At 43.0% G+C, this 17,277-nt stretch overlaps 1 long non-coding RNA gene across 2 annotated transcripts in view; it reads right to left on the reverse strand.

The window, feature by feature from the left end:
* Positions 1–1,242: 1,242 nt before the first annotated feature.
* Positions 1,243–17,277, reverse strand: part of LOC115009568 (uncharacterized) — a 37,998-nt gene continuing 21,963 nt past the window's right edge. The window contains exons 3-6 of one of the 2 annotated variants that reach the window (XR_003832381.1): positions 15,920–15,984; positions 9,249–9,333; positions 2,859–2,927; positions 1,243–2,049 (exon numbers count right to left, since the gene is read on the reverse strand). This is a non-coding gene — a long non-coding RNA (uncharacterized LOC115009568). Of the gene's footprint in view, positions 2,050–2,858; positions 2,928–9,248; positions 9,334–15,919; positions 16,249–17,277 lie in introns of those variants that run through there. The other variant, XR_003832380.1, reaches the window with a different exon arrangement.

Here is a 17,277-nt window from a genome sequence, read left to right on the forward strand (position 1 = left end):
CTGTGAGTGTTATTCTTGTCGAATTCCTGGCATCTTTGGATATAACAACAGTATATTATTGAATTCTGACTCATGTGTTTCAGACGGGAGTCTCAAAAGCTTTTCATTATTTCTGTTTCTCATGGGAAAAGAATATCCCAAGGTGGATGTCAAAGCTTTTTGCAATGTTATCGGCGAAGCGGGGAGAAGATGAAGCATGGAGCTCAGCCTTTAGAGATGCAACCCCAGAGACAGGATGCACACAGAGCCATTGTCTCATCAGGCTTAGTATTCAGCTCACTTTGCTCTATCACCAGGGCCAAGGCTCAAATCAATTCAATATGGTGGGTGGTGGGTACGCAGTGGGTGCAGCCCACATACAAATACATCCAACACCGGTCGAGTCACATAGGATAAAGTACAGTGGTAGATTTTGTTTCCCACGCTGCGATGTTACCGCTCAGGGCTGTGCTGCTGCCGTGATGACATAATCCTTCTCTCTGTGTCGGAGACGTTTGATGAATGTGTAAGTACCTCAGATGGTTTGGTATCTGATATGTGTGAAACCATGACACGCACAGTGAAACCCAGGCTGTTCAATAGAGTACAATGGAATAATTATGTTTCTGCACATGCCTATTTATAACCAAATGCATATCAATAAAAATGTACCTGTGTCACAAAGTTGATCCCAGTTAGAGTGAAGATGCAGGAGCGAGCCAGGGCTCTCATTGTGAATGACGACCCTCAAGTCTGACCTTGATATGAGATTCAGGCCTGCAGCCTCATACAGTGAGGCATGCACGATGCCCAGGTTGGCCTGATAACGGCTGGCACTCACCTTGTCTGTGTGTGTGTGTGTGTGTGTGTGTGTGTGTGTGTGTGTGTGTGTGTGTGTGTGTATTTATGTGAGGCTAAAATACTGTAACCATCATCTGTTGCCATATGAATCATGCTGTTGCGCAGGAGGTGAGATTGTGCCATCGATATCTTTCCATCTGCTCTGGCTGCTGGCTGATCCCAAGGAAGGGCAGGATGGAGGCAGACAAGTCAGGGATATTACAGAGATATTTCCAAACATTTCTCAACCATTAAACACAATGATAAACATGTCTGGTTATGTTCTAGTAGACTGGATATATATATATATATATATATATATATATATATATATATATATATATACACACATGATTGCAATTGAAACTAACAGGATGTGAGAACAAGTATAAGAACTGAAATAAACGGGCAAAGACAAACTGATTTATGATATTATTCTTTATTAAAGTTTGAAGCAGAAAAAAACGAATCAAACACAAATCCCACAGTGAACAGGCTTTACCTGCAGGTCCTCTCTGTTGCTGTGATTGGCTGTGGATGTGTACGTTCCAGGTAAGAAGTGGACTGGTGGCTCAGGGTCAGGTTTGTAGATCAGGGTCAAGTTTTTCTGATGCTGGGAGCAAGACGCCCCCTCTGCAGTCTGTATAGTGATGTATTGCTGCCCTTCAGGGAAGGAAGTAGGTTGTATAGTTATCTCCTTATTGGGCAAAATCATTACCCTGAAACCACACAACCTACTACCTCACCCTGTTCGAACATCAGAGAGGTCGTACAGGTTGGCAAGCTTTGGTGCGACTTCGAGGTGGAGTGACATATAAACGCTGTGCATAAAAACACCCTTGTACATTTGACTTACATTAATTCACATATAAAGCAACTTACATTTACAGACAATAAAACAAAGTCGAGTTTTCATTTCTTAAACAGTAACATTGCAAGAGAGCTTTGACAAAGTAGAAGAGCAGGTTTGTGCATAAAGAAATGATTTTTAATGGAGTTTATTTGGCACACAAACAACCAGCAAAACACTTCTGACAAAACATGTTTTATTGACCACAAAGTCTTCAAGTGAAAACAATGAGAAAACAGTGTAACGCAGCCACAACCCTAAATGACTCACCGCTATCAAAGGCTGTAAAGGTTCTTAGCAGTCAGTGGGTAAACACGCACATTCCAGCGTTGATCCAGATCCAAAAGCTCCAACAACGGCATGTGATGAGATTACAGCCACTTCAGGAAAGACAGTAAGTTGTATAGTTATCTGACAGGAAGGGCATGACCCTAAAACTATACAACCTACTACCTCACCCCAAAGGACAGTCTTTAAAAACAAAGTCATTTCATGTCCCCCCCCCCCCCAATTCATGCAGGTAATCTGCTTCGACACACCTCGATGAATGCAAAACAGCGGTTATGATTCACTGAAACACAAATACACATGCCGCGCCTCCTCCGGGACGCCTCACCGGTGTGACCGGAATCTGTGTGTTCAGAACACAATGTGACGTCTGGGTCACCCGGTTCATGGCTCGAGCTTAGGGTGGGGGTGGAGGGGGGGGGGGGGGGGGATTCAAATGATCCAACAAGGTGCATATATACATATACATGTGCATATTGTATGGTAAAGATATTTTCTATATTCAAATGTGACCAGCAAAGAACTTGGAGGGTACTGCGACATACAAAAGAAGGATTTCACGGAAAATCTTTTAACCTCAAAAGTGTTCCATTCATTAAATATTGTCCATTTTCAAATATGCAGAGTCAGCAGTTTCCACTCTACAGCATTGCTTGTCGAAATAGGTCAAGAAATGATTATAGATCGAAAATACATTTCAGGCCCCCCCCCACCTCATTATCTATAATTGAAAGTTTTAACCTCTTCAACCAACATACACTGTTTGTGTGCTTCAGGGAGGAGAGCGTTAACAATAGTGACCAGTATTGACAGCGGGCGAGCTCAAGCTAGCTCATGTCCTCCTGGCCCACATGTGCGGATCAGAGAGTCACAGCTGCTTGCCGCTGTTAATATTTCTCACCTGCTCTGTAACACGCAGCAAATCCTTCCATCAGGGTTTCAGCAGCATGTCAGGTAGCCTTCGTTACTTCTGCAACAAAGCAAATGGAGAAATACATCAACACGATGAATCACAAACACTGCAGTGTTAGCCTGCCTGTTTAACTGTCACTCAATCTGCTTTATATAAAGCCATATGAGTGTAATCTTTGTCAGCACGTAGCTCTGTGGTAATATTATTCTGTGAAGGCACAAATGTACAGCACAGCATAATACAGAACGGTATGTCTTGAGCTAAGAGGCCCCATTGTGTCCGCTCATTGGTGAGTCTGAGGCTCTTTGCATTATTCAACACTGCTGTACTTACAACATAGCGCTGGATGAGCGGAGTGTAAGTATGCACAAGCACACACTCTTAAAGGGTAATAGACACACAGACGCTTTGCAGTAAAGCGACCTACAGTATGCAAACACACACACACACTGTACACATATACAGTAATGACAGAAAGAAAAGGGACTTAACTTACTTATACTACGTTTCATTTAAAGCTAACTATGTTCAATTAGAAAACAAAGAAACACATTTACTGTTGGAAAAAGCCAGAAGCATTACAAACCTTTTCATCATATTCAAACCAAAAGCAATGTTTAGGCTGCTACAAACTATAAATAAAAAGCGGTCTCCTCTGCGTAGAGCGTATCACCATTCCTTTCAGCCCTGCATAACGCTCAGCGGTGTGGGGTCCAGACAACATAAGGTAAGGTCAAGGAAGACACACTGTCCTCTCAGTCTGCTGACTAGACATACTTCAATCTAATATAGTAGATGAATCTGGGGCCCTGACCAACAGACTGCATGTCCGGGAAAGCTATTGCTTTCAAGTGAAGCCAGTTGCCATCATCCAGTGACAGGGAAATATTCACACACACACACACACCCACCCACACACACCCACACACACACGGACTGCAGAGGACCAATATGCGATGCAAGCACACATACACACATGTAGCCTTGTGCACACTTGTTTAGGGCTCTTCACACAGTTATGCAACACCTGCTTTATGAAGAGCTTGTCCACCTGGAAATGTAGCATTCTTAAAAGAGTGCAAGCTCAGCAAACACCCGTTCACGTGAAAGAACTGTAACTGATACGCTGCTTCGGCCTTCATTAGCTGTTGAGAAGGGCCAGAGTGCAAAGTCCCGCTTTCCACACCTCATCGTCTCGTAATGTCACACAGACACGTACTCACACTTTGGGATAAATGAACGCAGCAACAAATACAAACACACACACACACACACACACACACACACACACACACACACACACAAGGGCACAGTATCGAGCACACGTACACACTTTCACACACAAACATGGAAAAATACCCTTCAGAGGGAAAAGGGAAAAACATGATATTCATTTACCTCATCACATTTTCACACAGCGTTCACAGTGAAGGCACACACTGCTTAAAAGGCCACTTTAATTCAATCACACTTCACTCTAAGTGCTACAGTGCCTATCAATCAATACTGAAGCTGCGTTTCAGTGCAGTGATAGTACGATGGAGTGCCGTAACCTTGTAAACCGATCTTTGGGGTTCTGGTGGTTTGTGGTCAACCGACGCGGCGAGTAATTTGGAAAAAGAAGCCGGACATTTACACAATATGCATCTTCATTAATATCTTCTATCAATTTCTACTCATCCACCCACGCTATACGCAATATGCTATATGCAATTTGTTGGCTGGAGGCAGTCCGTGCATGTACTGTATACCTACTGTGTGTGTGTGTGTGTGTGTGTGCGTGTGTGCGTGTGTGCGTGTGTGTGTGTGTGTGTGTGCGTGTGTGCGTGTGTGCGTGTGTGTGTGTGTGTGTGTGTGTGTGTGTGTGTGTGTGCGTGTGCGTGTGCGTGTGGACTGGCGACAGTCTGTACATGTACTGTTTGTATGCACTATGTTATTTTGTATTTTCTTAACAATTTCTTAACTTATCTTATTTTATATCTCTTTTGTGAGAGAGTCCTGGCCAAATAATGTCATCGTGCACATCAACTGAACTTCTTGGCAAGTGCAGGACATATAAATAGGACTACGTATCAAGCCTCTCTGTAACTGTCTGTAGTGAACAGACTTAAGAATTCTAGTCTTGTTCAGTTTTTCCATCATGAAACATTTACTGACGAAGACAAAATGTAGTCTATTTTATTACTAGTAACAAAACCCATGTTTTATATTGGCACTAATATGGAAACAATTCAAATGATATCTTGACACTTAACTTGGTGAGATTCGAGAAACGGCCTTCTTCTTCAGACTCTTCGTCAGATCGACCCTTCTCCTCAGCCTTTGTGGCTCCGCATTGTTATATAAGTACTTATGCGCATTAGTTCCCGTGTTTATAAATGTGTGGCTTCCCTTCTATCAGGGAAGTGGTCAGGAATACTTAGACGTCAGTGTGCATGTATTCCTCTCTAGTCTGTATACATCTATACGCGAGTCGTGGTACAGTACCAGTGAAGTGGTGTCTGGGCGTAGACAGGAGGAATTCAGATAGACACGATGGAGCACTTATAAAGGGAAGCGTAGCTTCTGTTCCCCCCCCCCCCCCCCCACAGCCCCCTCTGGGTAGTACAGCAAGCATGACCCATCTATTTATACCAGGGCCAGGGGGGAGACAGCGGGAGGAGGGGGAGGACAGGAGTGAGGAGAGGCTGCATGGGCAGGTCCTGTTACACATGCCAGGGGGGATGGCTGGGGCAAGCCACAGGGGGATTCTGCTCAAAGTCAGACAGGCTGACCTCCTCGTCACCTCTGCATGAGCTCGCAAACCTTGTTTGAGTGTGTGGAGAGTGAAAGACGAGGTTTATGAGTGTATGTGACGGTGTATGAATGTACAGTATGTGCCTATGGGCACGTCTGTGGAGCTACAGGTATGCATTAGTGCACGCCTGCTGTACGCACAGTCTTTGTGTTTACGGATAAACACATGCACACATGTGACGTAGTGTACTCACGCCATTGCGCATAATATGTGTGTCTGCCTGTCAGGCTGTGAGATGAACCGGCCCCAGTAATTTACCCCACGCCCCCCCCATCCACCCCTCCTTCCCCCAGCACAGCCATAAACATGCCAGGTGAAGAGAGCAGGATTAGGCGGAGTTAGCTGATCCCAGTGCAGCCCCCGGCCTCATCTTTAGAGGTAAAAAATGACCCCAATGATTGTAATGACAGGGCACGCAGCAGGGGTCTCCCAGACCACTCAGTCTAACTTTACCAGCTGCTTCTCATCTCTCACACACACAGTATACAGCTGGATACATACAGTATGTACAAAAGGGAAATGTATACACACTTGCATGCACGTGTGTACAAACACGTATTGTGATATTTAAATGTCTGCTCTTGTAAAGATACAAAGGCTCAGTCTCTGTGACTCCATGCTAATGGTCGCCAGTGGAACGGGCATTGCGATGTGGCTGCTGGTGACCTGTAGGGCCCCTGTCTATTAGGAGAAGTCTTTAGCCCTGACACGTCTGCATGTCCAGCTCTGCTCTGGCCTGCAGAGCCCCTTTCAGCTTGGACAGTGCCCCATCGAGCTGCATCTGTCGCCAGCTATATTTAGAGGGTGGGACAAATACCTTTCTCCTGGAATATGAACTTTCAGCTGACAGACAGAGGGCCAGAGTAGGCAGACAGGGATCTGTGCAGTTTGTAACCTTAAAGAACTCGTTACCCCCAGGCTACAGCTGGCAGTAGTCAGACTCAGTACAGTGGTGAGCAGTTACAGCTAAAAGCTAAGGCTGTAAATACAGCACAGTTAACCACAGTTAGCATCGAAGAGCTTGATTTGGCAGCAGTTATTACGGCCTGTGCCTATAGTTCCAGGACTGCTGCCAACACGAAGGAGAATATAGCAATGTTCTGATAAAGAGATTTAATACTTCACCCTATGTGAGTTATAAAAGAACAAATGTCTGTGGATTTGAATCCCTTTCAAATAGTCCTACATGTCTGCATATAAGCCTGTGTGTGTGTGTGTGTGTGTGTGTGTGTGTGTGTGTGTGTGTGTGTGGCAGTGCCAGCGAGGCAGCCAGTGTGTGATATGTGACCATGTTGCATGGCCATCTGCTCTATATAACCATAAACAAACGCAGGCAGACCAGCTTCACAGTATCATTTCCAAGAGGTCTAGGCCGGGTAAATGTATTCATGCTTTGGTCTCTGGGTAGATGCTGTGGAGATATGCCCTAGAAACAGACCATGGTTATGCAATAGCATTCATAATTCATTCCACGAATACAATATGGAGGCCATTCTGTCCCATATGCAAACACATGGTCAGATTAAGGACTGGGGAGCCAAAGGGGACAGAGCGCATTCTGAAGTCTTAGCAAAGCCATTGACTGTACGTCTGTCTCAATGAGAGCTTGCCTGTGACAGGCCTAAATAGGCCAGGTCTTAGTGCTGGAGGGACCGCTGCTGTATTTTGCAACTAGAGTCTAAATCAGTAACATGCCAAGAAAGATACAAACTGAAACAGTATCACTGTGAACAGCCATAAGCAGAATATAGTAGTACCCAGATATAGGCTGTGTGCTTTCAACATGTTCTGCCCCATTGACTACACGTTTTTCTGTACATGTACGACGGCCACATGTTGAAGTCTTCTACGTTCCTTAAAAGGAAAGCAGCAAATGTTTTAAGAGGTTGGCACAAGAAATACACTCAAATCATGCACAGTATGTGCCGCTGGTTAGGGTGCTTCCTTGAGCTAATGATAAAGTTAAGTGACATGAAATACTGTGAGATGTGGTGGGTATGGGAATAACTGCAACAGATGATTATTGGGTTGTTAAACTAAAAAAGGAAATACAGCGAAAATGACGTTATTATAGTTTTATTGAGTAAATTATTAAATTCTTAGGTCGCTCAAATGACCATAATGACAAAAGCAATTGCTAAAATGTCTGTCCTCTTCCACTCCAATCTTCAACATAAGCTAAAACGCTGCATGATCATTTGTGTCTTTGTCCGGTAAGTTTCTCACAGCAGACATTTTGATTGGTGCCACAGTGAGAGTGTCGATGAGAGAGCATGCACAACACCAGGATCCTGAAATCAAAGCAGCTAATTGCAATGAATTAGATTAGTTACACCTGTGTTGTTCCTACTGTGGCATATTCAAAATGTCCTCCGTTAAAAAAGGCCTCAAAAGCCGCAGCAGACACCTACTGAAAGCTCGATTTAGTACCCGTGCTCCTGGACTCAGACGAGAAGAGGATTTTAATAACATCTGCACACGTAATCAAAAGCCTGGCACATACAGCACACAGCTAGTTACTGTAGCTCAGAGCTGCAGGGTGGGGCCAGGGGTTACTGAGTGCATACGCCAGTGGGATTTGAAGCTACAGCTAACAGTGTTCTGTGCTTAGAGTGGAAACAGGTATATAAGTAGAGATTAAAGCGTTACTCGTGCACTCGGGATCTATAGTGCTAGAAGCGAGCAGGTTGTGTTTCTATGGGTGCCAGGCTGCTGGGGACTCTGGGTGACTGTGGAGGAGAGAGGGAGGACTGATGGAAGAGGGTCATGCAGCTGTGGGCCCTGCCAGCATATTCGCCCCAATGGAAAAGAACCGTTTATGGCATCCACCCAAGGTCAGCCCTTTGAGAAGAAGAGCTGGGAAGGCTCCAGAGGGGAGGCTGCTTGTTTGTATGCAGTCAGTCGGCAACAACTAAAAACCCCTCTCCAACAGAAAAAGACATATTAAGTGTTCTATCATTATACATTGGAGCACCTCTTTTCTCCAATTCCTGCCACTCCTCTTCTATTTATTTTAATTTCCTCCTCAACCCAGCATCCAGTTGCACCCACTTTTTCTCTCCCACTTTACTCTGTCCCTCTCATCCTGCTACCTGACTACTTTGGCAGCAATGCACAAAATGGCGGCGGGGAGCCGAGAGCTGGAAGGCAGAGAGTGGAAGCCATTTTCTAACAGATCCAGGCCCCTAGCACAGAAAGAGTCGGGACTTCCTATGCCTAGCGCGCGCTTGAGATTCACCCTGTTTTCCGTGCAAGTGCACTAAAGATTAGGTTTGCTTTTGTTTTTAAATCGAGTGCACTAACAAGCCATTGGGACCACTTGGCCTTTCATATCGGATATAGAAACAGCATACAGCCATTACGATTTAATCTAATGCATGCTCACATTATAATAAGTCTCAGGAAGAGAAAAGCAATAGACGTGGACTGAACAGTTCATGCCATGCATACAACAAACGAAACTTGCACGTCGTCTAATTACCGCTTTAATCTCGTTAAATGAAATGCAAGACGATACAACCGCATTACAATACATCATTAAATAAAAACATATTACATTTACAATGGATTATGGTACTTACAATGCTGCTGCGATCGCCAGTCTGTCTGGCCTTGTTGGCCAATTTCTTCTGTGCCTGTGGCTGAAGTCAAAACCCATCTCAGTGCCTACAAGGGGGAGAGAGAGAGAGAGAGAGAGAGAGAGAGAGAGAGAGAGAGAGAGAGAGAGAGAGAGAGAGAGAGAGAGAACAGACAAAGAGTGAGAGTTGTAGGGTTGAAGGGAGACACAATTTGCAGTGATAGAAACAGACAGAGAGGAAGAGAAAACAATAGAGAAGCAAGAGAAAGTGATCAGTTGGAGAGTCAGCAGCAGCAGCAGCAGCAGAAGCAGCAGCAGCAGCAGCAGCAGCAGCAGCAGCAGCAGCAGCAGCAGTAGAGGGCTGCCGGGGCTCCTCTCTGTAGCCTGTTTACTAATAAGTTTGCCCCACGGTCTTGCCTGGCCAAGGAAACTCATTAGTGGAACATGTAACACACCGCACCCTCTCTGCTGCTCTGTACACCGGCCAACTCTCACTGCCGCATGCTCACCCAACACCAACACACAAGCTCCACCGTGGTCTTGGCCTTGCCTAGTAGCACCCACTCGCTGCATACGTGCACACACTTTGGCATGCTGTATTACTGAAAGCCCACAGTGTCATGTGCGTGGGTGAAGAGCGTGTACTTGTGAGCATAATAGGTGATTTTTTCAGAACATGCAGCACAGTATGTTCATGTTCACACATAAGAGCACGTACAGACTGCGCGGCGTTAATTTACAAGGCAACTTTTGACACGAGCGTTTGCGTTATCCTGTGCATACGTAGGAGTGTGATGCCAGAGGTATTTGGTCATAATTAGTCAAAGCAAATAAAAAATAAAGAGGGCGATAGAGATAAAGAGACGTGAGGGTTGTCCTCTATCAGACCAAGGAGGACAGTGCCAATTTAAGGCCTCCGCTCAGTGTGGCGGCGGCTGCTGAAGGGTGATAATTCTGTACAAGTACGCTAATTGCAGTGCAGGACACGGCCTTGCTGGGGAAGGGTCTTTTATATATTGTTTCTAACGTTCGTAATTACAGTGCAGCGCCTTGGACCGCTGCCAGCACATGTTTATGGGCTCATGAGTAACCCAACTCCTCCAGCCCATGGAGGGAGATTCATGCCCGAGCGGTGCACTCACTGCACTCTGCGTGCGAGTGTGTGTGCGTATGTTGTTTGTGTGTATATGCATGTTGATGACTCATGTAGCCCGGACGAGTATGTGCGGAGAGGATAGACCACAGTAGATTAAGCATAAACCACACGGATGGCTACAAGGATTAAAAAAGAAACACAGATACATTTTTAAAAACTGATCTCTGTGACAAAATATTTGCTTTTGACGATTTGAAGTTTTGAAGCACTTTGTTAGATCAGGTGACTTGTGTAGTTGTTGGTCACTTTACCATTACATAGCAGTGTAAAGAAGGAATATATAAACATTACTGAATTACACAAATCACTACAACAGTTTTAAATATTGCAGTCAAATCAGTAAAAGAAAATGTAAGTAATAACATATCAAAGCACAAAGTATATTCAGCGTATATTCTCCGAACCTAAACGAGTAACACAACAACAGCTCGAGCCAGTGTCTTTGCTTTTATGACATAATTCATCTCAGCGTGAAAGAAAGTGATGAAGTGGAGGTGAGGCGAGGGAAGGGATTTACAGTATTTTGATAGTCTGAGAGTTGCAGGCGAGGCCTTTCAACACTTCCAACTCTACCTCCAAGTGGAACAATTTAGCTGATTCTGCAGTTTCTCTCAGTCTAAATTGCCTTGGCGACAGCAGAGGCCAAAAAGCTGGAGTAATATATGAGCATTGGAAAAAGAAAAGTTGAGTGGGTGCAGCTCAACGTTATCTGGAATATCGCTTTGCCTGGCAGGTACATAAAACAAGGATCTATCCCGACAACGTGCGCTGGGAGACACATATTGAACACATTGAGGGTTCAGAAACCACCCAAAAAAAAAAAAGTGGGTTTCATTTGAATGATTCTAAATATTAATCTGGTTGGATGAAATAAATCACTTCCCTTAATGAATAATGTTGATTAAAGGCTTACAAACACCCTGCCCTCAGCCAAAGGGTCCACGATGTAAAGGTGAAAGTTGCACAGGTCTCAATTCAGAACGTCTGGATGAAAAGAAGGGGAGGGAGGGGGGAGGAGGAAAATCGACATCATCTGTCACCCCCCGAAACTCTCCACCAGTCCAATATTATGTCATTATGACTGTGCTCACCGTCTCTGCGGAGTTGCTGCGGTTTTGTGGATAAATTACATGTGACACTCCCAGCTGACATCCTGATTAACACAGGGAGAATAAAATGGCCCCCAATTCTCAGTAGTCAACGGGGTAATGGACTAATGGCTTCCATGAATGGCGAGAGAAGCGAGGAAAAGCAGGTTTAGAGACTTTGTTGTGTATGTGCATAAGTGTGGTGTGTGTGTGTGTGTGTGTGTGTGTGTGTGTGTGTGTGTGTGTGTGTGTGAGTGCATCAGCATACTTGTCTGTAATTACTTTGCTTATTGAGCCTTGAACTTTGGGCTTTTGTGCAATCATTTTGGCACTTTTGGCACACACAAGAGCAGCTCCACAGTGTACAGTATATGCGTGTTTTGCGCGTGCGTATCCCAAGGGTCTCGGGCCTCTTTGTCCAGCCTCTCTCTTTTCTTTTCAGGCCTGGCCTACTTTCTGCTTTCTACTGTACTGTAGTGCTTATTCTGTATAAGTGCGCCATAACCTGTAGTGGCCACTGTAGATCCACTCATCTGCTCCCCCACATTCACCGTACAGGAAGCCTGGCCAGCTTCTACCACACAGACCCCGGTCTGACTACACTGCCGTACACCTCGAGGACATTTCAACAGCTTTTCCCACCGACTGACAACTGCTAAATAAAAGCCTGTAGCAGATGCTACTATGATTGACACAAGCACTACAAAATGTAAGCAATTGTCTCACAGTTATTTATCTCACACATGCATACATGCTTATAACAGGCCGAGTAGTACTGTATGTCAATTAAATAGAAGCGCTCAGACATGCAATGTAACTTATTACTTCTCGATTGTATTGTACGTAAAACAGCTCACTAACACTGTTTTAGTGCGAGGAATAAAAAGAGGCTTTATCCTTATGTGAGAACAAATATATTTACAAGTTGGCTCACATTCTCCGCTCCAATCTGGATTTCATATTAGCCAGGATGGATGAAATTCACAACATCACAGCAAGCTAATAAATGAAACAAAATCACATGATGCTAAATATCAATTCATCCAGTCAACAAATGAAGCGGTGCTTTGGTGGCTTAATGCTGCGTGTGTGTTGTGCCGGTGAGTGACTCACTTTCAGTGCGTGTTGCCCTCGTAAGAACACACTGAGCACTGGCACATGACCTCAACCACATACTCAACACTTCAAAAAGTATCTGGCAGAAATACTCAGATCTGGAGACACAAATTAGTCCTCACATTGCTGCTGCACCGCACTGACACATGACACGTTCAAACCTACTCAAGGAAAGTTATCTAGACATCAAAACCGTCTTTCATTACTATTTAGATTACACAATTAAACAATTATATTACACCCCTGAATTGTATCGTTCCAAGTGTTAATGTGTGAAATAAGATTTTTAACAGACGGCAATTTCCTTATCTACATCGATATATTTTTATAAGCTTATTACATTATTTAGAATAACAAATAATACAGTTTTGGAGCAATTGCGTTCATAAGAAAATATATAACTCAAGTATAAGATGCCTCAACACTAGTCTGAGAGCTTAACTAGATAAGTGTTAGGAAAAACTATGTACTGAGGATCGTCACTTTAAATTAATAAAATTAATACATTAAAATGTTTATTATGATCACTCATAATAATAATAATAATAATAATAATAATAATAATAATAATGATAATAAAATGAGATATTTGAAATATTTGTGGTGCTGCTATCAAAGATGAATAAAAAAACAGGCAATAATAAAATAATGTCAATATTATATAAAATGAATAGCGATTCACAAAAGATCACACACACACACACACACACACACACACACACACACACACACACACACACACACACACACACACACACACACACACACACACAGTGTATTCATGAACACAATGCTGTAAAATCATAAACATCTTACAGTTATTTAGTTTAATGGCGTCCGACTATATTTTCCTCTAATTAAACATATGCTCATTGAAAAAAGTACTTTTCTCTGCAAGTGTTCTCTCTTCTGAACTTTACGACAGAACTAGAATTCTTACACACTTTATTCTTTCGAGAAGAAATTACGGGAGTACAATATGTTTTACAACATTTAATATTTATCTCTCTAAATACAACATAATATTTTAATGTGAAACTCGAAGACGTCTAGATCAAATATAAATTAAAGCTCATTCGAGGTAAACCATAAACAAAAAGTAATTATTTTTTAAAGCCTGAATGACATATAACAATTACTCACAATTATTGAGAACACTGTAGAACAATAATCCTATGCAATTAATTTACAGAGTGCGCGCTTCGGCGTTTTTCACTTGATTCCTATAAGCACTAAAAAGTTCTGAGTTGTTCTGAGTTCAATTATTTTTTTGCATCTTTACAAAAAGCCTACAGCTGTTAGCAGTAACTAGTATATAATTGAGGATAAAACCGCAATTTAAATGCAATTTAATAAAACAAATCCAGAATTTCTCATTCAAGTTCAAGGCCACAGTAAAGTTCAAGTTGTTCTAGCTGTGGCCTGCAGTTTCCTCTCGCTCTGCTTTTGCAGTATATTTGTTAAACGCTGTATTAAAAAAATATATACATTTTTGTTTTGAGAATATATGAAATATATTGACTAGTAAAATATATTAAAAAGGCACTTTTCACTGTTGTACAGGCTTAATAGAATTAACACTTTGAACACACCCTTAGCAAACCTAAGAACACACACAAGGATATATATATATATATAATGTGTCCACTATTGTTAGACAGTATTAATATCTGACATCATGCGCAAAGAAAATTATCAAATTATACGTAAAAACGCGTGCGTTTGAGTGTGTGTTTGTAATTGTGTGTGTGTGTGTGTGTGTTATTGGCTCTGCTGTATTTGCTGTGTAGTAGCAGTAACGCTGGTGTTTGCTTCAGTGCACAGAATGCCTCATTGTGTGCTGTGCCAGGCTGTTGAATTGGTCAGGTATACTTTTACAGAGAGCGAAAATACTGCAAACCCTCATCACCCAGCCATCTGCCTCTCAACATGCAACCTTCCCCTGGACTCCTGCCATCCACTGCCAAAAAGGCCTTAGGGGTGGAGTAGTGTGATACTCTGCCAGTCAAAACCATGTGTCCACTGCTTGTTAAGCACAGCTTATATCCATATAAATGAACATAATCACACATGTATGGAAAAGCTGAACCTGCATCGTGAATCACCTGAAAGCTTTGAGTAATAACGGGTTGGCTTTGTCCTTTTATATAAACCCTGATAAGCTGAGAAACATCTGTGCAGACACACAAAAACCATGAACAATAAATTGCTAATCCGTCAGGTTTTTAAAGAAAAAGATATTCCTAGACAGTGATTATTATATATTTGGTTGCCCTTACAGGCAGTACTACATATTAAATGTTATAAATAGACCTGGGGATTGTTAATTGCCTTATAAAAGGTCTCATTCACTAATGCAACCTGGATTTTCCATTCATTTGATAAAGTTAACTACCAAGTATGGGACAAAGAGCCAAAGGAGACAAAGTAAATGAAGGTTTTGTCCAAAAGTAACTTATCTAACGTCAGGTTCATTAAATCGTAATGCTTGTGTAATTGTTTTACGACTGCATACACTGGTTTATTGCTTATTCAGGTTTGCCCTTTCTTCACGAGAGGATGTTTTCGTATGCATTAATATAATTACAAAAGCATTTGTGTGCACTTGTGACAAAATGCTGCAATGCAAAGCACAAGTCCTGTGAAATCCTGTGTTCAAAGAAGTAAGGTTATATAGAGCCACGAAGAAAAAGAAAAGAAAATCAGGAAGTGATGTGTGTAAAATGGCAAAGTGATGGACTACTTTATATTTATTCTTTGTTCTGTGTTTAGCAAATACTCGCCGCAAAGCTTTCAAATTCAAAGTTTTCTCGTCGAAATTTAACTCACAGTGGAGCTTTTGAGAACATTAAACATTAAAAAAGCGATCTGTGCACCACATACTTCTTGTCATACACAACATACTAAGCTCGGACCACATCACTCATATGAAATACCTCCACAACCGTGGCCTTCCGCTTATCCACTGATTACCACGGAGTAGGATTATCCTGCCAGCAATCAAAGTGCTATTAATGACTTTTGTTTTTTTACTGGGTTTTGTTCAGGGCTGGGAAAGTTATAGAAAAGCGTTCTCAAACTTAAAGTAACGGCTCGGTCGCTCTCAAATGTGCTGTTGTGTATGTTCCTAAACTACATGTAGGCTTTTACATTCATGTGTATAAATGCGCACTCATGTAAAAAGAAACTTTGTGCACAAATGTTTATTTGTACAAGTCGCCTGTTAAACATGGAAAGCCTTAGATGTAAACACACGGATAAACTTCCATCGAAAACCACGCGAGCATGCACATATTAATAACAGATATTACTCACCGGAGATGGTAAATGTCCAGTCGGGATGCAAAAGTCGGCAGCTCTTCCCGCTTTGATCCACATCTCTGTCAAGAAGAGGAGAATGCCATAAGCTCCCGTTTCGGTAGTTCTTTCTTATTTCCCCCCTCAGACTGCCCCCTTCACAGCCGTGCCTCAGCTCCAGCCTCATTCTCTCTTCCAGCCACAGTCTGAGCCCCAAGCTCAGGGCTGCACGGCTCGCCTGCCACCGGCTGGGTCTAGGCCTGGTGAGGCCTGAAACAATAGGAGGCCATGAGGCTGTCTGCAAGGCTCCAGCTAAGCCCGTCTGCTAGTTAACAAGTCTTTCAATGAGGAATGTTAGCAAACAGACAAACAGCATGTCTGATGCATGCAAATAGCACAACCGGTCCAGTCACAGCCTTGGCTGGGCACATGAATAATTCAGCAGTCTATATGCTGCTCTCCCACGTTACTCCCTCCCTCTTCCCGAATGAAATACCTTCACTAGAATAACTGTGGCAAAAGTATTCAAACCTCTGTTTTACCAGCAGCCTTAGTTGCACAAAAAATAATCAGTTTTAATACTTCATACAAACATGCAATAATAGCGCAAAGTGGCCATATATAGAGACACGACATGAAGGGCCACTTTGGACATTTCTATGCAGCAATTAAAATTTTCGCAATTACAATTTTTTTCTTCTGTTATTGCCTTTTAATGTCTTTTCTTTGCAGTTGGCACCTGTCCCAGAAAGAGATCCGGCTCAGCACACCACTCATTCTCCTGTTAGGAGAGCGAGTCGGTGTGAAAGAGAGGGAACAAGAGGGAGCGAGAGGCGGACACACACAGAGAGAGAGAGAGAGAGAGAGAGAGAGAGAGAGAGAGAGAGAGAGAGAGGACATGGGAAGGAAATAGAAGGAGAAACAGAGTAAAGACGAAAGAGGTGCGATACTTCACGCCAGTCGCTGAAGAAGGACAGGTCTTTAAAACACATATGTGTACCGCGCACAGATACCGGTCACATTCTCTGCTTGTCATCCACAGTGGTCATCCAGACAACGAGCCCACCCCGAGCAGGTTACCCGTCAGAAATGGCGCCCCGACAGTCCAGGTGGAACAAGGCCCATCACATGGCGAAACAACACCTTGACAAATTTCCATCCAAAAAAAAGAAAGAAACTGAATAAATACTACTAGAAACCCATCAGCGGAGAAAAATCTAAGAAGACGCTGTGCATTTTTAGAAAACAAAATACAAAAGAATGGAAGAAACAGCGGCAAAATCCAAAGTGATGCAAAAATCAATGCGCCAAAAGTGAGAAAAGGCCCCTAAAAACAACTTGTTGCCAGGTTTTGCAGAGCTGCTGTGCAGCTAGTT

This window comes from Cottoperca gobio, chromosome 6 (assembly GCF_900634415.1).
Source record: "Cottoperca gobio chromosome 6, fCotGob3.1, whole genome shotgun sequence".
NCBI lineage: Eukaryota > Metazoa > Chordata > Actinopteri > Perciformes > Bovichtidae > Cottoperca > Cottoperca gobio.